We start from the raw sequence: 11,216 nt of genomic DNA, 5'->3' as shown, positions 1-11,216 counted from the left end.
ACAATATGCTGAAAAGTTATTGTGGAATAGTTGCCCAATGATGCCAAAAATATACTGCCTATACTGCAGGTTTAATGCTCTAGATATTGTACAAAGAACCTTTCATGCAGCTTTAAATAATACAAAAAAACAGAATAACATGGTGAATTCTTATATTTTTATGTTTTACTCTGTGTATTTCCTTAATAAAGCATTATATTTAAATAACTTTAAACTACTCACAAGTATCTATTCTAGGATGGTTTCCTCTGTAGCGTCACGTGAGGCGACGTCCGTTTCTGATGACAGCAGCAGCTGATCACATCTGGATCAGCTGTCAGTCGACTCTAACAGCTGTAGAGACTTTTGATGGAGTTTATGTCTGAACTGATCTAATAATACTAATAAAAACACAGAGTTATTATCAGTGGCAGAGCAGTGTATTCTCTCTGTAGCCTATTACCTGTTTAACAAACACCTGCACATGAATAACAGCTGCAGTCTGTATTTCTACTGTGGACTGAGTCCTGCTTAGAGGACCAGGAACCATCTCTACTGGCACAATATCTTTATATTATTTATTCATTATTAGCTTCTGTAGTTATTGATATTCTCATTTTGAGTTCATTATTTAATAACCCAGAATATGATTATGGTGTCTTTTGAACACTGGAAATTATTTATTAGGCTAAAGGGAAAATGTAAATGATGGAACTCATGTGACTGAATGGAAATGAGGATAAATGATGTAAAAGGTGTCTGTTGCTGACAGACAGACTCTCCTTCTCTCTCTGACTTTAATAGTATCATTAATAAAAGTTAACGGGGGAATAAAAGATCATGAAAAGAAAAACCTTTGAAATAAATGAAGAAAGTTATTTCAGACCCGTTTTTCAGGTATTATAAAGCTCTTTCAGTGTCATGCTGCTTCACTGGCGGTGTGTGAAGGAGCGATACTGCAGGTCCTTCTGCTGCTGCTCAGAGCTTCAGTTAACACAGATTATAACTAGATGGTGAATCAGAAAACAACTAAAATATAAAACGTTTAATCTGTGATCTGTCTTCACTCCGGTATAAAACTCCAGCGATGTTGAGAGGTAAAGTTATCAGATCAGTCCGGTCGGCAGCAGCGTCCAATCAGTAACTGATATCCAATAAGGGGGCGTGTCGGTCGGTAAAAGACTTCCGTGAAGGCTGCTATTAAAATATTCATCTTGTTTAGATATCAGAACACTCCGCATGAATTAGTTTCATGGACATTTAGGGTGTTTTAAAACAATATTTCTCTTTCCTGTTTTGTTTCTAAAATATCTTTTATTTTTCTGTTTCTCAGTACACGTTATGGTCATTTTTTCCACGTGTGTCTTTGCCATGTAACAACCGAGGGTTCTTATTTTAGACATGTAGTTTTATGCACAAATGTGTGGTAGGATCAATCAACAATATCTTTTAATTTAATTATATATTTTCTCAGAGTTGTAGTCACAATATTAGCAAATAATGCAACAGTGAGTTTGTTTCCATCCACCTGTTTTTATGCACATTTTCAATAAATGCATAAAAAAACCTGATTGGAAACACCGGAACTTCAAAAAGAAGTTGGTGTGTGGATGAATGTAGAGAAAACGTTAAAAGATTCGCAGCAACTAACGCTCATCAGAGCAGAGACTGTTTCATCCTTAAATATGGGCACATTTGTTCTCTTGAGACTTATAATTAGTGTCTCTCAACTTCCGTACATTTGCACTAACAGCAGTGACAAACAGTAACAACCAGTGATAGTTAATAGAGTCAGTGTGCAGTAACAGTAAATCAGAGTTTGGCTCATTCTTGTCATTAAAGGGTAGAATAAAAAACGTTTTACACTTCAGTACAAAGTTAGTAGGCCTACACATGTAAAAAGTCTAAGCTTAACTCAAGGTATTTCAAGTCAAATGATAACAGAAGGTTTTTTACTGATTTCACAAACTTTTTTTGATGTAACTTGTAGTGTTTTAACTGGTGAAACAGCCTGAAACCCTCTCCTGGTTCAAGTGGGAATTTAACATGTTAATATTTACACCATTATTTACGAAGTGCACCTGTCTGACAGAAACACTGTTCGTCCATCCAGAGTCTCTGGTCGGTGGATGGAAACACACCTTCTTCTATATACACGACAAACCCCCTGTCCCTGCTAGGAGCCATCAGGAATCTAAATGAAACAAAACCAAGCTGAGCAGAAACTTTAAAACTGTCCACAGCATGAAATACAAATGTTTAAGCTTCAAGAATTTGTGCCCCAACATAAAAACTGTGACGTCCGATGTCGTACCAAAAATAAAACCCAATATTCTCCTCTGCAGTGTCTTTGTGACGACTGTTCTTTTAGAGTGTGGAAGATTCCCCAGCTGAGACAGTCGATGGAAATACAACTAAAAATATGAAGATGGGCAGCATATTTAACAAGATAAAGTGATATGTTGTTATAACCCAAACGATTTTACATGTTTAGCATTTACAAGCAGTACGTCAACATTTAATAAATGGTCTATAACAGACTAGAATGTAGTTGTAAGTGTGGCACACCTGAGACAGTGTGGCCACATTTCAGTGATAAAATGGTGCATGATGATTTGACTTATTATTTTGGATCATTATGTGCATTTATGTTAGGACCTTTATTTATTTTCTTACATTAATGGAGTAATGATACGGTTTTAAAAAATGAAGTTGTGAGGCGGAATGTTTGTGTTCACTTCAGTTGCTCCGGGGAACGGTTGAGAGAGCGCACGCTTCCGCTGTTTCCTCAGAAGCAATCTGGCGGGAAACGAGACGCACCTGTGTCCTCATTGCTACTCTTCTACCTGCTTAATACAGGTCGGTAAACTGTAAATAAACCATTATTATATACCTTACAAGGTCGGGTTTTATTAATGAGATTGTTCGCTAAATGTTTATGGAGTTTATATTGATTTTTATATGCATAAAAGACCAACGGAAGTTACGTCCGTCCTGGCGCAGTGTTTACGTAGTGGCGTCATTTCAGGTATTAAAGGTCACATATTATACTCCATTTAAACTAGTTATTATAGGTCTCAGACACCTCCAAACCATGTCTCTGAAGTTTTTTTTTCAAAAAAACAATCAGATCATGCATTCCAGCATGTCTCTATAACCTCTGTTTCAGCCCATTTCCAAAAGTGCTGATTTCTGTGTCTGTAGCCTCTGTCTCCTCCCACTCTGCTCTGATTGGTCAGCGTTTTCTGTCAATCAAACGTCCTCAACAACAGCGTCACCCTCCCCCTCCCTCCCGGAGAAGCTCTCTCTCGAGAGACAAGTGGAGAGATAGCAGCTAGAATAAAGTTTATAAACCACTTTAAAGTTTATAAACCAGAAACTTCACCCAGCGCACGTTACCGGAGGAATCTGATCAGAAATCGGCGACACATGATGAACATCTGCGGTCCAGATTCCAGGTTTTCCTGACGGTTTCTCTCAGGTAAATAATGCTGTTTATATCTCTGTTAGTTAGCTCAGTGTTTACCTCATGCATCAACTCTGTAAACCGTAAACATACACTCTGTTTTACGTCTGTCTTTACAGATCCATCTGTGAGAAATGACCGACAGAATCATCCCAGAGGAGAGCAGACAGCTGAGAGCAGATAGCTCTGTTTACATGGAGATACAAAGCTAACCCGGTAGCATGTAGCTAACCCGTTAGCATGTAGCTACATGCTAACGGGTTAGCTACATGCTACCGCTATGACACGGTGTGTAAACACAGCGACCATCAGGGTGGAAAATAGAAGATGTGAAACAGTAGTCAGTTCATTATTTCTGCTAAAAGATAAATGTATGGAAGATCAGAGTAATGGTATATTATTTACAGTAGTAGCTGTCTTTGTGTTACCATGACTACAGACCACCGGAGCTTAGCTTACCATAGTTTACCAGAGCTGAAGACTTTCTCCTGTACCATGTTAACATAACTAACAGGTGAGATGATTACAAATGCTGTGAATAATTAATATTGTCATCTGTCTACTCAAATAAAGTTTGACTGTGAAACAGAAATGTGTTGTGTTGCTTACAAGTCACTATTTACTACCTGTAATCTGCTACATGCATGACATCAAATATATATAATATATAAATATCATCTGTTTAAACAGTGTAATTACATAAAGCCTTTGTGAAAGAACATGTTATATTTAGATGATGGGAGTACATGAAGCCTGTTCTGCTGGTTCTTGTAGACTAACAGTAGGAGCTACTTTGCTCAAGTTCGGTTGAGGAGGAGAGACAGTGACGCGCTGTGGGGCGGGGTCAGCTACTGAAGGTTCTGCTCTGGTTCGACCAGGAAACCCTCACGTGGCTTGCATTCTCTAATGACGTCAGAATACAAGGAAAAAAGCGAATTTTTTTTCTGCACCCATTTCCGGACAAACGGAGGAGGAGAAAAAGAGAGAGGATGGTCTTTTATGATACTATGGTGGCCTGTAGACACACTGGGGACAGATATTGATGTTTAAAAGACATGGAAAAGTGCATTTTGCATAATAGGTGACCTTTAAGTGGCCTGACAATAGTAGGGTGTCTCTCAGGGCTATTGTACAGTGTGAATATTTAGGATGATTGTGTACTAATGTGTTTACTGATGTGTTCATTGAGTCTCAGGCACTTTGTTAATAGTGACTGAAAGTTGTAATTTGAATGTAAGTTGTTAATTACACCAAAGTATGTTTTGTTCCTGTAGCACAGCATTTTCTTTTTAATACATTTCTGAAGCCTGTAATTATTACAGAAGTGTAATGTCAAATGTGGCATAGTTAAAGGGGCTTTGTGTACCACTGCTGAATTGTACTAAACGAGTATAGTACTGTCTAAAACAGTTAATTACTGTGAGAAAAGAAGTATTTTAAGTACTAAAGATGTTTATTAAATATAGAAATGAATGAAAATGGATGTTCATCACAGAGAGAGTTACTGACTATAGTGAATGTGTGTTTTATTGAGACTGTGAAGATACTGAAGTAAGTAATGGACTTTAATGAAGAGAATTGAAATGCAGATAACAGAAATATGTTGTGTTTAGGGCTACATGTGTTGAGTTGAGTGTAATAAAACAACCAGAGAAGCAATCTGGCCGGAAACGAGACGCACCGTGTCCTCATTGCTACTCTTCTACCTGCTTAATACAGGTAACATAAGCACATGCTAGTGTTAATTAATGTAATTGTAACTCATCCTGTAAACAGCCAGAAGTGGATGTATAAACAGATAATGATAATATAGTAAAACACAGCTGTAATAATATAAAATATGTCTTTATAGGAGAAATTGCTGACAAATACTGTACATTAATAAACACATACAAATGTCCTCATATCTGCTCATGACTACATTATTGTTGGCTATAAACTATTTATGAAATGTTTGCCTATAAATGCTACACAGTGGGATTTAGTGTTACCCAAAAAAAAGTTAATAAAATGAAAAGTTTCACATTATAATAAGATATATATATTTTTTTCATAGTGACAGCAATATGCATCAGAGTTTTTTAAAATGTCTAATAATGTAACTCAGGTTTCAGCCTTTGGTTCACTCAGCTATGAGCTGCAGAGCCTTCTCACCACCAGCTGAAGGCGCCACTGTGCTTGTTGATACATGATGGAGCTCAGGATCCATCATGTGCTCCTGAATACTGTCCCCTTACAGCCTTTACCATCAAGACTACATCTAAATGATGAGATACAGATTGTAGGGACGCAATGATCCAAATGTTAGGGAATGGGAATCACGGGGCGCGCCACCGTTTTTGGAGGGTAGCGTCAGGAGCTACGGTAGACTGTCATTATATATCACCGGTCTATTAACCTGCCATCTGTCAATCATTCATCATCATGAATGTATAAAGTACGCTTTTTTACAGCCACAAACTAGAGACCTAGGGCATTCAGAGGATGGCATTAAGGGGGTTTCTGAGCCGTTTCCACAACAGAAGCGCTCGCCATCCAATCGCTGAAAAAATTCTTGCAGAAATCTCCAAATGTCAAAAGATTTTGATCCCAAATCCGAGCATGGCTTTTTCTATGGTGTTCAAAGTGATTTACATTATCAAAGTACATCAAAATACAATTAAAAACAGTCATTAAATATCCAGTAGCAATGTCAGTCGGTGATCTGAAGACAAGTCTGATTATTTAAAGGTACTGTTTGTAACTTCTTACACTTACACTCTTATAAATCATTGCAGGTCGGTGTCCCATACGCGCTAGTGAAGAGCGTCTTGCATCCCTTTTTACCAGGAAACAATTAAATAAATGTATTTCCCTTTTTACCAGGAAACAATTAAACAAATGTATTTCCCTTTTTAAAAATTGCTGTGTGATGGCTTGTCTCACAGCCCTGCCAGTAAGGTGGTCAAGGGTGATGGGGTCCACAACATCAGGGGGTTGTTCGTGTACCGGAGTCGCTCTCCTTCCTGATACTTGCGATATTGTGTAGAACAACACAGGCCGTGATGATCCTCGATCGGGGGCCACTCTGAGGCCACGCAGGCAAGCGAAGCGAGCCTTAATTATTCCAAATGTCATTTCTATCCTGACCCTAGTTTTGGTGAGGGCCACCTTGAATCTAGTTTGTGGCCCTGCATCAGGGTCAGGATAGGGGGTCATAAGGTTTGGCTGGCAGGCGTAACCCCTGTCCCCGAGCAGCACTCCACTGAAAAGCCCTGAAGATGAAAAGGAATATTGCCATGATCAGTATCACAAAATGCAGTTCACAAAACAAAAAATAATATGCAATGTACAGTTTCCATACCCTGCTCAAACCGATGGCACAGTGCAGACTCCCGGAAGATCCAGGAGTCATGAACTGACCCAGGCCACTTTGCCTCAAGGCAAACCATACACTGGTGGTCACAAGTCATCTGCAAAAGCATTTGGGGTTTACAATACTTTCACAAGACAACAGCATCAAGGTCAATGTAACATCAATGTGCATTTGAAAGGACTCCATGGTGGAGAAAACGATAGTCAAACCATGACACCTGTGGGCTGTGTGAATATTTCAATATGTGCTGACCTTTGACCTTTAATTACCCCGGCTACGGCATTTTCTGCAAACCCTTTATGTTCATACAGGCAATGTGCCGGTATGACCAAACAATGAGTATCCTTATTTTTCCATTAGATAGATAGTGATAGATATTGTAGGCTACTGAAGTTATGACATGCATGACAAAAGACACATGTAGCTTACTAAATCACACACACACACACATATATATACAGTATATATATATATATATATATTAATGTCCAAATTACCATTGCAAGACTTACCTGAACATTGAGGCTGTGGAACGATTTACGATTCACATAATGTGCCTCATTGTCACCCAGACATGCACAGATAGGAATGTGTGTGCAATCGATTGCACCAGGCACTCTGGGGAACCCTATGAAAAGAGTAGGCTGCATTTACTATAGGCCTGCAAGAATATACGGTATTTATAGATCAAGTCGTCACATAGGTTAATGCCTACCTGCCATGTTCTAAAAGCCCTCTTTTATGGTCTGCGTGGGCAAGTGGCCAGGGAAAACAACAAAAGGCATCTAGAAGCTCTGTCAGAGCACGTGCAACCTTATGTATTGCGCTGTAGACTGTTTTTGCTGAGGCTTTCAGCGTCACCCACAGCAAACAAGAAAGTGCCTGTAGCAAAATACCGCATAGCAATACACACTGTCTGCGGCCTGTAAGAGCACAGCTGCGACGTGTCACACTGGCAACGTATGGTTCCAGGAGCTCACACAGGTACACCAGTCCCTCAGACGAGAATCTGTAACGCTCGTATAAGTAATCATCGGGAAATGATAAAGGGTTTTGACGGTCCATAAAGACTCTCGCCCTCCGAAGAGACCCTCTCACTATCCGCGCACCCAAGTCAGCGGGATCTTCCACAAACGGTGATGCCATTTTCCAAGAGAACTGATTGGTCAGTGGGCGGTGCTTTTATAGGAGTTGATCTCTTATCTGGAACATAACCTGCCCCGGAGCAGGTTAACTGTTCAGCATCAGATACCGTGGCGATCTACCCCGGTAAGAAGTGAACCACCTTCGTAGGACAGAAAACCCAGAGTTAACCCTGAAGTTACCTCGCTAACCCCAAATCCTGCTTGGTAGTACAGGCCTCTGGTAAGACTCACATTTACTTATCCCAGGTATTCACTGATATGAGCTTTGAGGTTGAAGTGGGACTTGGAAATGGTTAATAATCTAACATGAAAATAGTCATTTTAGATCTAATTAACACATGTACGTGTGATTGCTGTTTCCTATATCAGCTAGATATAGACTTTGGAAGACTGTTTGATGAGAAGGCAGATATTCATCAGGAGGTGGGGGGAGTCCACTTTGGAGAAGGGTGTGTCGTCACCCTTGTTGGATCAGACTGGAAGCCAGAATGATGGTAAATAGTTTTGATTTTATGAATCTTTTGCTATACCTGTTTTTGTAAAAAAAACAACAATATATATACATATATATATATGATATATAACCATATAATAGGGTACTTTACTAATTAAAATATCCACTAAATGTAGTAATTTTACATTTATAGAATCTTTTCAAATAGATGAGCTGTGCCACAGTATACTGCAGGTTCTCACACACCTGCTTCCACCAACGGCTTCAGGAAGGGGTGCAGCAGTCTCAACCCGATGCAGCGTGAAGTCAGCTATGTCATTCCTACTGGACTTTGTACCGGTATGTTGTTTAAAGGAAAAGTTCATATTGTCCCTCATACTGCCCAGTCAACATCAGTGGAATTGCTTTATAAACTGTTATGGGAGCGGTCTTAAAGAGAAAATGTGGATCTTGTGAAGTGGGGTTGCATGAGGTACTTATCCATAGTCAGTAGATAGCAGTCGACATTTTCCGTTCCTGGTCGAAAAGGCCTGTCATACAGCTATGTAAAGCGGTGAAAATACACTCAATATAGCATGCACTTAAACTGATAAAGATTTATTTTTTAGGTGGCTAAAAGACGTTTCTCTGCTGACCCCGTCCAGCTGCTTAGCGTCCCTGCCAGGACTCCTGTCTATCTACTGTAAGTAATACACTGACTATAGATAAGTACCTCATACAACCCCACTTCAAAAGATCCAAACAATTCCTTACCCTGGTATCCTCAGAAATGCAGAGGTTGCATTGTCTTATCTGCTTCTGACCTGCTACTGACCCACAACAAGGAAAACTACACTCCCCTCCTACAACCGCAGCAGCACTGAGGGGTCTAGCTATTTCTGTTGGCTTTATGGATGAGATAAAAGCAAGTGGCCTGCCATGGCAACATGTAATGAGAAAATAGGTCTCAAATTAATAGATTTATATTAAAATAAATACAAGAGAACCAGCCAAGCTTTTAAATAGTTTGTTAGTTTCTTGACTTGCAAAATTATCTTTTAAACTAACAAACATCATATGTGTGATTCATGGCGCAAATTCAAACAGGATCAAACCAATATTTTTCTCTCGTCGTTGACTACTGTTCATATTTCTTCTGAAATAAGGTCCCATGGTGGTCAACCGGAAGGGAGGGACTTCGGCTCAGTAGTCACACTGGATATATCTCCAACTCCAGAGGCGCTATCACTGTTCTAAAGTCATTTTACTCTTCACATGCAGCATAGGCTACGTCACTGTCATCTGAGGGAGCAGGAGTAGTTGACACTGTTTTACAAGACGCTCTTCACTAGATATAACTTTGTGGATTTGGTGCTTCCGTGTAGTTTGTGTTGGAACAGCGTAGCCACACACAAGCGTGCATGGGACACCGACCTGCAATGATTTATAAGAGTGTAAGTATAAGAAGTTACAAACAGTACCTTTAAATAATCAGACTTGTCCTCAGATCACTGACTGCCATTGCTATTGGATATTTAACGACTGTTTTTAATTGTATTTTATTGTACTTTGATAATGTAAATCACTTTGAACTGCCTTGCTGCTGAAATGTGCTATATAAATAAACTTGCCTTGCCCTCTGTTTAGTTTAATAGTGGTTGGCATCCATAAATGTTGCACCACCTACTGGAGAGTGCTGGTTCTTCCCTACACTTGTGATTTTTTTCTGACACACGTGTGCGCAGTAAAACAGTCTCAAAAGGATCCACAGGAATCAGTTGAGATCACAAATGCATTTCCATTTTAAAATGCTAAGTTGGCGATTCGCAAATGAATATAAGGGCGGTGAATGTTATTAACTGTTTGTGTTTATTATACAGATTGATGATATACCAGTTGTAAATTAGAGCCACAGATATAAATCACTCTACATTTATTTGTGCGTTGTGTTTTACGAGATACAAGTCACATGACGTTTTACGAGTCACGTGCTCCCTGTATCTGTGGATTCTGTGTGTAACAGCACGGTAAAAGAGTCTCAAAAGAAGTAGGTGGAGATTCACAAATTTCCTTTGAAAAATGCTAAGTTGATGTACAAATGATGATATATGTGTTGTAAATGAGAGGCACAGAACAAATACAGGTTTACAGATATAAAAATAGATTTACAGATACAAATCACTTTGCATTAAATTTGTGCATTGTGTTTTACAAGTTACATAACTTGACATTTGTTTGTGAATACTTATGAGACTGTTTAGACACCATAGTTTGGCACTAGTTTGGATAAACTGGTTGCAATAACTAGGCAGGCTGCCATGGCATGTAGCCTACTTTACATTCATACGCCCAAAACCACCAACTGTTTAGTTTCTATTTCAACGACTTTACAGTGTGTGAGTCATATCCGTGTCCTATCCGTGTCCTAATCCCACTGTCAACAGAATATTCAAAACACACCTGTAGGGCCTGAAACAGCCAGCGTCATCTGATCTTTAGAAATATTACAAGAGGAACAACAGCTTTTTTGATGGTGGGAAATCTTATCCAAATCCAGTTGTTTGAAGCCACAAATATTTCAAATATATGTCCTTCATCTTTGTGGTGTACTAGAACTTATTAAAACTTGCTAACTTCATCTCTTTCTTTCCGGCGTCACCAAAAAGAGCAACACGACCTCCTCTCCATGCCAAACAGAGAGAGCCAGAGCAACACAACCTCCTCTCCATGCCAAACAGATAGAGCCAGAGCAACACAACCTCCTCTCCACGCCAAACAGATAGAGCCAGAGCAACACAACCTCCTCTCCACGCCAAACAAATAGAGCCAGAGTATATA

At 39.4% G+C, this 11,216-nt stretch overlaps 1 long non-coding RNA gene across 1 annotated transcript; it reads left to right on the top strand.

The window, feature by feature from the left end:
* The first annotated feature begins 2,769 nt into the window (after positions 1-2,769).
* On the top strand, positions 2,770-8,738 carry LOC141783374 (uncharacterized). The gene is made up of 4 exons (XR_012597256.1): positions 2,770-3,007; positions 4,527-5,164; positions 8,315-8,439; positions 8,608-8,738. It is a non-coding gene; the product is annotated as an uncharacterized LOC141783374 (long non-coding RNA).
* The last annotated feature ends 2,478 nt before the right edge of the window (positions 8,739-11,216 follow it).

Source organism: Sebastes fasciatus, chromosome 15 (assembly GCF_043250625.1).
Source record: "Sebastes fasciatus isolate fSebFas1 chromosome 15, fSebFas1.pri, whole genome shotgun sequence".
Classification (NCBI taxonomy): domain Eukaryota; kingdom Metazoa; phylum Chordata; class Actinopteri; order Perciformes; family Sebastidae; genus Sebastes; species Sebastes fasciatus.
Note: the sequence above shows the minus strand (reverse complement) of the source record. Positions and strands in the feature narration are given on the sequence as shown.